The following is an 8,764-nucleotide window of genomic DNA, read 5'->3' as shown; positions in this document are numbered from 1 at the left end:
CTCTTTATGGATTTTTCCTTGTCGTTTGTAAATAGAGGGCTGGTAGAAAGTGTAAGGCAGGATGACAACATTCTGTCGGTGGTACCCTGACATCCCGAGGATATACCACTTCTACAGTTGTCTCTGAGTAATGACGAAATGACTCACCTTGCTACTTGGGAAATTTAATCTCACAGCAGTTTTACAGAATTAGATTCATACATAGGGAAAAAAATTCCTATGCACATCAGAGAAGCTGGTCACATTAACATATAGTCTTGGGAGGTTATTTTCTCACATTAGAGCTGAAAGTTTCATGTGATCCTCAACTTTAACACATTTCACAGTTCATTAAATGCTACCTCCATGTGTTGTTCATGCCAGAAACCTGGGAATTATCTTCGACAGCTCTGTTTCTTTGGTAGTAGTCAACCCATTACCAAATGTGGCTGTGTCAACCTCCAAAGTACATTTGAATCTGTCAACTCTTATCTCCATTGCTACGATCTTCTGCTTAGACATAATCCTGACTGGTTTTCCTGCTTTCACATTTGCCCCTTCCAATCAGTTCTGTATAGAGCAACCAACATGTGTGGGAATATTTATTTTCATCAATGCTGCACACATGCAGAGTTTTGTTTGCATAAACATAGAATGATGACAGTCATAATTCTGCAGTTCTTATAATAACTCTCTGGAGATAATAAGGAGCTGTCTCCTCTTCCTCCTTCATTCTCAATCCCCAACAGTAATCACTGGTACCCTTTTTGTAGTTGTTGAATATTTACGTTATATTTCTAAATTACATGTTTTATTGCTTTTACTTGATTTTTCTGTTCTGATAAGAACAGATACTACACTTGATCTTAGCCAAAAGGCCAAGAAGCTATCATTTTTCTGTTTCAGAAAAATCACTACTTTGAATTTCTGTTTACTATGAAATGATGAGAATTTATGCTGTCCTAAACACCCCTTTCTCTCTTCTCAGCCCTGGCCCATTTTCCTAATGGAATCATATCATAATTTTGAAGTAGATCAAAATGCAGGGTTTGTATTACTCTGAATATGACTTTTAGTCTTAACTGAGTCATGTGGTAGACTACTGTTATATTTCCTTTTCTGTTTGAATAGTTTCCCCTGCTAATAATTGCCCGGTCTTTGCTGAGTTATCTATATGCATATCACTAATCCACTCCTAATTTTTCACAAGAACTGGGAGCTCTAGTACTAATATATGTTCATGTTCCAGTACAGTTTGGTGACTCGTGATGCCCGCTACACAGCTGCCTGGAGTTTTATTTTGCCATTAGTCTGAGGATTTCTATTACTTCCCTTTTGTATTGGAATCCTTATCTCTTAGATCCACTGATTGAAGAGATTTTGTTCTATCCTCACTCTTGATTGAGAGAATTAATTCTGGGTTGGAAATCATTCTTGCTCAAAAATTTGAATTACTTCATTGTTTTCTAGCTTCTAGAATTAATATTGAGCAATCCAATGGTATTCTGGTTGTGGATCCTTTGTATGTGACTTTCCCTCTATTTTATTTCATGAGTCCCTTCTAAGACCAATGCGTGTTGGTGTGGGTTTCTTCTTGCTCTCTGCATTGGTTTTGTTCCTTGTTTGTTCTCCTTTTTGCTATTTCTGTATTTTGGTTTCTGATTCTCCCATTAGAGATTTTCCTCGACTGGTGATTTCTGGCTTTCCATTCATATTTAAGCTAGCTGCTGGGAGGATTTGTCAACTGGGAGACTTTACTCTAGAGCAGTGGGTTTGGCAAACTGAGACCCATGAGTCAAATCTGACCCACTGCTTGTTTTTTTACAGTGCTAAATGTTAAAGAAAATCATGAGAACAATAATATTTTGTGACACATGAAACTTCTTCATATTTTTACTCTAATTAGCTTACCTTAGAGAACTGAGTGAACCCAGAAGTTGGAATACCTGTAGAGAAGAAAACAGTCGATCTCACATACCCCTCCCAGGGCTTATGTTCTTCATTAAGAGCATTTCTGACCAACCCAACTAGTAGAGAGCTCTAGCACCAATACAGCCCAGACGGTTCAGGCACTGTCCCCTCAAGCCTGCCTCTATCTGAATGGTTTGAAAAGACAGTGCTGATAGGGCTGCTCTGGAAAGGACACTGTGCCAGAGTGTAATTGTTCTGTACCAAGATCTGCAAGTCCCAGATGGGTCTTGTGGGACATTCTGCATCAGAGCGACAGGACAGGGGCCAAAACATGGCAGAAATTTGTGGGAACATATGCATACCTAGCATCTGAGGTTACTTGTATTTTCAAGGTGAATGGAATCTTTTGAATACGTTGATCAATTCACATGACTCTACTACTCAAACATTTCCATGGTCTTCCATCACATTTAGCACCAACCCTAAGTTTCTGACCATGGCCTAGAATGTCTGCAAGCCCTCTTCTCTCACTCTCTGACTTCCTCTGCTGCTGGTTTACCCTTTGCTTGCTCTGCACTACCCACACCAGCCTCCTCGCTGTTCCTTGACTATGCTGAGCTAGTTTCCTTCTGAGTCTTTGCATTTGCTCTTCATCCTGCCTGGTACAGTTTCCCCAAATCTTCAGATGTTTTGTCTGTTTCATCTCAGACCCACTCCCCGCCTTTGCCTCTCTCTGTGCTGCAAGATTGATCCTTACAAATTACATCTGCCATCCTCCCTTGCCAATTGGTTTTCAGTTAAGTTTGGTGAGTGAGAGACATTCATCTTTTGGGGTGGGGAGGAGGAACGATGGAGAGGAAGAATCCAGGAGATTTCTTCCCTTTTCTCTCTTTTGGGTAATACCTCCAGAATCACTGCATCCTTTTCACCGTTCCAGCATTTGCAAAATGGCCTTGGCCTCTGGGTTTTGTTTCTTTATTCTTCAGCCTAAGGGTCAATTGCAAATCTGTGGGTTGTTGCATTGTCACCTGTTTGCTCTTTAAGCATTTCTAACATCATCATCAGAATCATCAGAACTGATTCTCGGGGTGCCTGGGTGGCTCAGTCTTTAAGCGTCTGCCTTCGGCTCAGGTCATGATCCCAGGGTCCTGGGATTGAGCCCTGCATCGGGCTCCCTGCTCCACGGGAAGCCTGCTTCTCCCTCTCCCACTCCCCCTGCTTGTGTTCCCTCTCTCACTGTGTCTCTCGCTGTCAAATAGATAAATAAAAAATCTTAAAAAAAAAAAAGAATTGATTCTCCATATTAAATCTAGACTACTGTGTGTTGGACTACTTCTTTCCTGCTTGGATCCTGACGGATATATCTTGCTTTATGTTTTATATAGCACTTTATCACTACCTCCTGTTATATTACTATTGGTTTACTTATTTATTTCCTGTCTCTCCTATTAGAATGCAACTTCCATGAGGCCCACGTGCTTAAAGACTCCAGCAAGCATCTGAACCTGCTGAGGAATAGAGGGCCATGATTTTCCACTTCCTGATGATTTACCAGCAAGCTGGAAGTAAGGGCCAGCTATGTGGTTTTTTTCTTTTTCTTTCTTTCCTTCCTTCCTTTCTTTCTTTCTTTTTTTTTTCCTGGAGAATAGTAGGGAAGGAAGCAGGCACATTTGGTAGGATGGAGCCTGAATCAAGTGCTACATAGAAAGCTTTAACTGCCCTAACTTAGCTTTAGCTAAGTTATTTATTATATTTCCAGCTTTAGGGAAGATGTTCAAGTTCTGACCTCAGGAGCCCATTGAGAGTAATGGGAACTGACTCTATGTAGAAAAAGGTAAAATTGAGGGAAATTTTTGAGCATATTAAGGGAAGGGACATGTGGACTGGCGAAGGTGGGGAGGATGCAGGGTTTTCTATGAGGCACAGCAGGTAGGAACTCATGTATTGAAATAATAGTTAACACTGGATGTGTGACACACTGTTCTGTGTCTTGTCCTAAGTGTTTTGCATTATTACCATTAATATGAATATATGTGACTAACAATGTATAAAACTGTATTAAGCCACATATTTGAAAATACCAAAACTAACCACACACTCTGTATGTTTAAATGAGCAGCCATTTAACTTGTTCTTGAATTGCTGATTTCCTTTTAAAAGAACACATCAGTTATATAAATAAATGAACCTGTAAATATCAACCCAGACACATACCAACATATAGGAGGAGTAAGTGTAACTGTTTTGCTAAACACTGAAATAACAGATGGGAATGAAGGGTGACTTCTTATCTCCTCACAGAGGGCTCTGTCCATGGAATATGTGGCTGTCTTCTACTTCATACCATTTTAAGTAGCCACTTTCATTTCCAAGGGTTATTTAGAAGTACGGGTTTTGATTTCCAAGTAGGTAGAATTGCTTGGGTATTTTTTATTATTTATTCTCATTTTATTGGATTATGAATTACAGAATGTGGCCTGAAAAGTCTCTACTTTAAAATTTTTTGCTAAGGACATCTTTTTGTGGACATTACATAACTGATTTTGTAAATATGTCATGGGCACGTAGGAGGAAAACTAAGATCATCTATTTGAAGCATCCGCATTTGCATTATTATGAGTTGTTTATTGTATTATTTTATCCTTTTTTTCTTACTTATTTTGTCTTATTCTTCTTACATTTTAGCCTACTTCTGAAACAGATATTTTTAAATCTCCTACTATATTTTATATATATTTGCATTTCTAAAGATTTTTCTTGTTTGTATGCTGTTTCGCGCATATAGATCTATGTTTTCTTTTTTGAAAGATCTGGCTTTTATAACTTGTGGCTTTTATCATCTTAGTCTCTCTTTATCCTGTTTAGTGCTTAGAACCTTTCAACTTATATAATATTAATGTTTCCTCTGCTATTTATTTTTGTTTGTGAATGCCTAGTATTATTTTGCCCTCCCTTTTGTTTTTAGCCTTTTAGAAAAAAAAAACCCCATTGAAAGTGATTTTCTTATGTGTAGCTCAGGCTTAAAAAAAAATTTTTTTTTTAATACTAAAGTAAAAGTATTTAAAGACAGTCTTTAAATAGGAAAATTCAATCTGGTCACATTCAGGGTTATAATTGATATATTTGGTTTTATCCCATCCATTTTAATTAATATTTACATCTTAATTTGTTATCCCTTATTTCTTCTTATTTTTATGTTTGATCAAGTTCCTTTTGATTCTTTAATTTCCCCTGTCAATTTGGAAGTTCTCTTGAACATTTCTATTCTGCCATTGGTATATTTCCCTTTTGTCACCCTTTTGATCAAACACACATTTATCTATTGGACTGACCCCAAGTTTTGAACTCTGCAAAACCTCAAGGCCTTTGGTCAAGTCATAAGCGAATGATGCACATCGAGAGGCAGTATTTTCCTTCCCGCTAATAAGGTTTCAGGAGCTTAAGCTATTAATGGGGGAAAGTAGGTGGATTCTAACAGTAGAGTTTGTGAAGAAGTCAAGACCAGGAAAACACAAATGAGACAGTGCCCTCATTGGGTAGCCGCACAGGGCCCACAAGGCAAGCCACAGAGGTCTGAAGACGGAATTAGGGGTCATCTGGTACAAACGCCGTGGAGGATCAGCACATGCACCTTTTATCCGGTTTTACAGAACTGCCCTCCCTAGGTCTTCCAGGGTATGCCTTAGGAGAAAGCTTCTGGTTCCAAATGGCCAGGTGGTCAGAGGAATGCTGACAAGTAAGAGGTTGGGAAATATAAATTGGTCAATCTCTCTATGGTGGGAAGCCTAATGATCAGTAGGAAGAAGAATGGCCAAAATTTTATATGAATATGGAACAGCAATTAAACCTGTAACAGTAAACCGTAAAGCACAGTAATGAACTCACATATATGACTCTAACATTGCAACAGTATTCATGAAAATATGAACGCATTGTTCATTAGAGAATCCAGTTCTCATCTCTTTATGAGGCAGCACTGTGTTTCCCTGCAAATCTCTGAGACCAGCTTCCCCAGGCCTCTGTGACTTTGAACTTCTGCTCTTCAAGACCATCACTTTCTTCTAATGGACAGAATATAAAGTGGGGCCTGAGTAGAGGCTGAAGAGCCCACCTCTTTGGCTTGTTTCCTCCTTATTCTACTCTTCTTTCCTATTCTGTGTTTTTCAGTTAACCCTGGAAAGCCCACCTCACCTGCTTTCTCCAATATATTTAGATTTGGAACTTGGTTCAGAATTTGGTCAAGATGCATCTTTTCCAAAGGAATTCCATGACTAATCCTAGCCCATTTTACAATTTAGGCTTTGTGTACCCCGTCCTAACTAAATATTTATGTGTTTTTTTTCTTTTTCATCAATATAAGAAGTTCTTTAAGGTAATAAATTTTGCTTGGTTTTCTCCTTCTTTACACTAGGATACTTATACATGGGCCTTAAATACTTAAAAATGTTTGCTTAATTGATGTTTGCACTGAAAGTATAGAAATACACAAATATAAAAACGAAGGGATGAATTTTTAAGACACCAGTAGAATAGCATTGCAAATTATTTTAGGAAGAGCTATTGAAATATCAATGGATAAGAAAAACTATTTTTAGAACTGTAAGAATCAGTGAAGCAGAATTCTAGCATTAAATGGTGTTATTGAAAATGATGAAAGAACCAACAACACAATAAAAATGGATGAAGGATATAAATACATTCTCAGAGACAGAAATACAAAAGCCTCTTGTTAAACACATGAAGAGATACTCAACCTCACTCATTGTAAGAGAAATTCATATTAAACTGATAGGAACTTCTGATTCTTGCCAAGACAGAGTAAGAGGAATCAGATTTAATCTTCTGCCTTAATAAAATAGGAAACTAGACAAAATATATGAGACAAGTTTTCAGATATTAGGCAATAAGCAACCTAAGTCTGTGATCGCTGAGGAAAAAAATAAAACAACAGCAAACAAACAAACAACAAAAAAGAAAGACCTACACAGTAGTCCCCACTTATCTGTGGTCTTGCGTTCTGTAGTTTTAGTTGCCATGGTCAACTGTGTTTGTTAGTAGCTTCACACTACGTCACAGCGCCTGCGTCATTCCCCTCACTTCATCTCATCACAGAGGCATTTTATCATCTCACATCATCAGGAGAAGAGGAAGGTGAGTACAGTATAATAAGATATTTTGAAAGAGAGTGAGAGAGACCACATTCACATAACTTTTATTACAGTACATTGCTATAATTGTTCTGTTTTATTATGAGTTATTATTGGTCAATCTCTCCCTGTGTCTAATTTACAAATTAAACTTTATCGTAGGTATGAATGTATAGGAAAAAACAATATATGTATATAGGGTTTGGTACTATCCATGGTTTCAGGCATTCACTGATATGTCTTGGAATGTATTCCCCACAAAAAAAAATGAAACTACTGTAATTGCTCTGGCTTGCTGTGCCTGGACAGTTTCTAGACTTCAGTGCAGAAAGGGGGAACGCAACAGAATATGCGCTCTGGCTGAGAAGAGGACAAAGATTAGAGTTCAGGGAAGCCAAGAGCTAGAAACTGTGGGGCAGATCCTGGAAATGAGGAACTGGCTCAGAGGGAAGTGGAAATCTGCAGGGGGGTCCCTTGAGTGTTTTGCTGATTACTAATGGATACATGCATGAGAAGAAACCACCTGCAGCTGGCTTAAAATCCAATGAATGTCAGTAGGCAGATAAATTCCAGGACCTCCCATAATGCTGGAAATAGTTTGTGTTCATGCCTACCAGGGTGGAAAGACCTAATACTTAGGCACTGAGTAGAACCTAAGTAGAGCTAAATTGGTGCTAGACTAAAGTCTGATCTAGACCTATCCTAATAAAGTTTAAAAGCAAGCTTTGAAATAATGCAACTGATTTCAAATTACTTAATTAAGCATAAAAATAAAACACAATATTATTTAAAGGAATACAAGAAATCCAGCAACAAACAACATAAAATCATAATGTCCAGTAAAACTACCAGGCATGCAAATATGCAGACAATATAATCCATAACTTGGAAAAAAGTTATCAATACAAACACACAGACAGAAATGATGAAACTAGCAGACAAGAATGTTAAAACAGCTATTATAAATATAATTCATGTGTTTATTAAACCTTGGGCAGTATGAGAAGGAAAATGGGAGACAAAAAATAAATAAATGGTACTTATATGAAGTATATTTTCTAGTTTTCAAATAAATGAAAATTCAATATCTGAAATGAAAAATGTACTGGATGTGGTTAATATCAAATTAGTGATTATAGAATAAGTGATCAATGAATCTGAAGACATAGCAATAGAAACTATCTGAAATGAAGCACGCAGGGGAAAAAAAATGAAAAAAAGAACTGGGCAGCAGTAACCTATAGGTTAAGCAGGGTAATACACATTTAATTAGAGTCCCATAAAAAGGAGTGGGATAGAAAAATTATTTAAAAAAATACTGATCAAGAACTTTCTAAATTTGATGAAATTTCAAACTCATAAATCCAAGAGACTCAATGAATCCAGCAGATTTTACATACAGATAACCAGGACAAAGCACACCCTAATCAAATTGTTGAAAAACACTAACAAAGAAAAGAATCTTAAAAGCAGACAGAGAATACAGACATATTATGCAGAGAACAAAGATAGGAATGATAGAAGAATACTTATCAGATGTTATGCAAGCCAGAAGATAGCACAGAGACATCTTTAAAGCACTAAAAGAAATCTGTCAACCTAGAATTCTTAACCAGTCAAAATGAAAAGTAAAAAAAAAAAAAAAAGACATTCAGACATATAAAAGCTGAAGGAATTCATTATCAGTATATCTGTACTTCAAGAAATATTTTTAAAAATTTATTAGG

The 8,764-nt window shown here is 37.2% G+C and overlaps 1 pseudogene; it reads right to left on the bottom strand.

Moving 5' to 3' along the window:
• Positions 1-763: 763 nt before the first annotated feature.
• LOC115943391 (U2 spliceosomal RNA) lies at positions 764-869 on the bottom strand (annotated as a pseudogene).
• Positions 870-8,764: the final 7,895 nt, after the last annotated feature.

Source organism: Leptonychotes weddellii, chromosome 3, assembly GCF_054177405.1.
Source record: "Leptonychotes weddellii isolate Sample4059 chromosome 3, ASM5417740v2, whole genome shotgun sequence".
Taxonomy (NCBI): domain Eukaryota; kingdom Metazoa; phylum Chordata; class Mammalia; order Carnivora; family Phocidae; genus Leptonychotes; species Leptonychotes weddellii.
The sequence above is the reverse complement of the archived record's forward strand: the minus strand, read 5'-3'. Positions and strand labels throughout refer to the sequence as shown.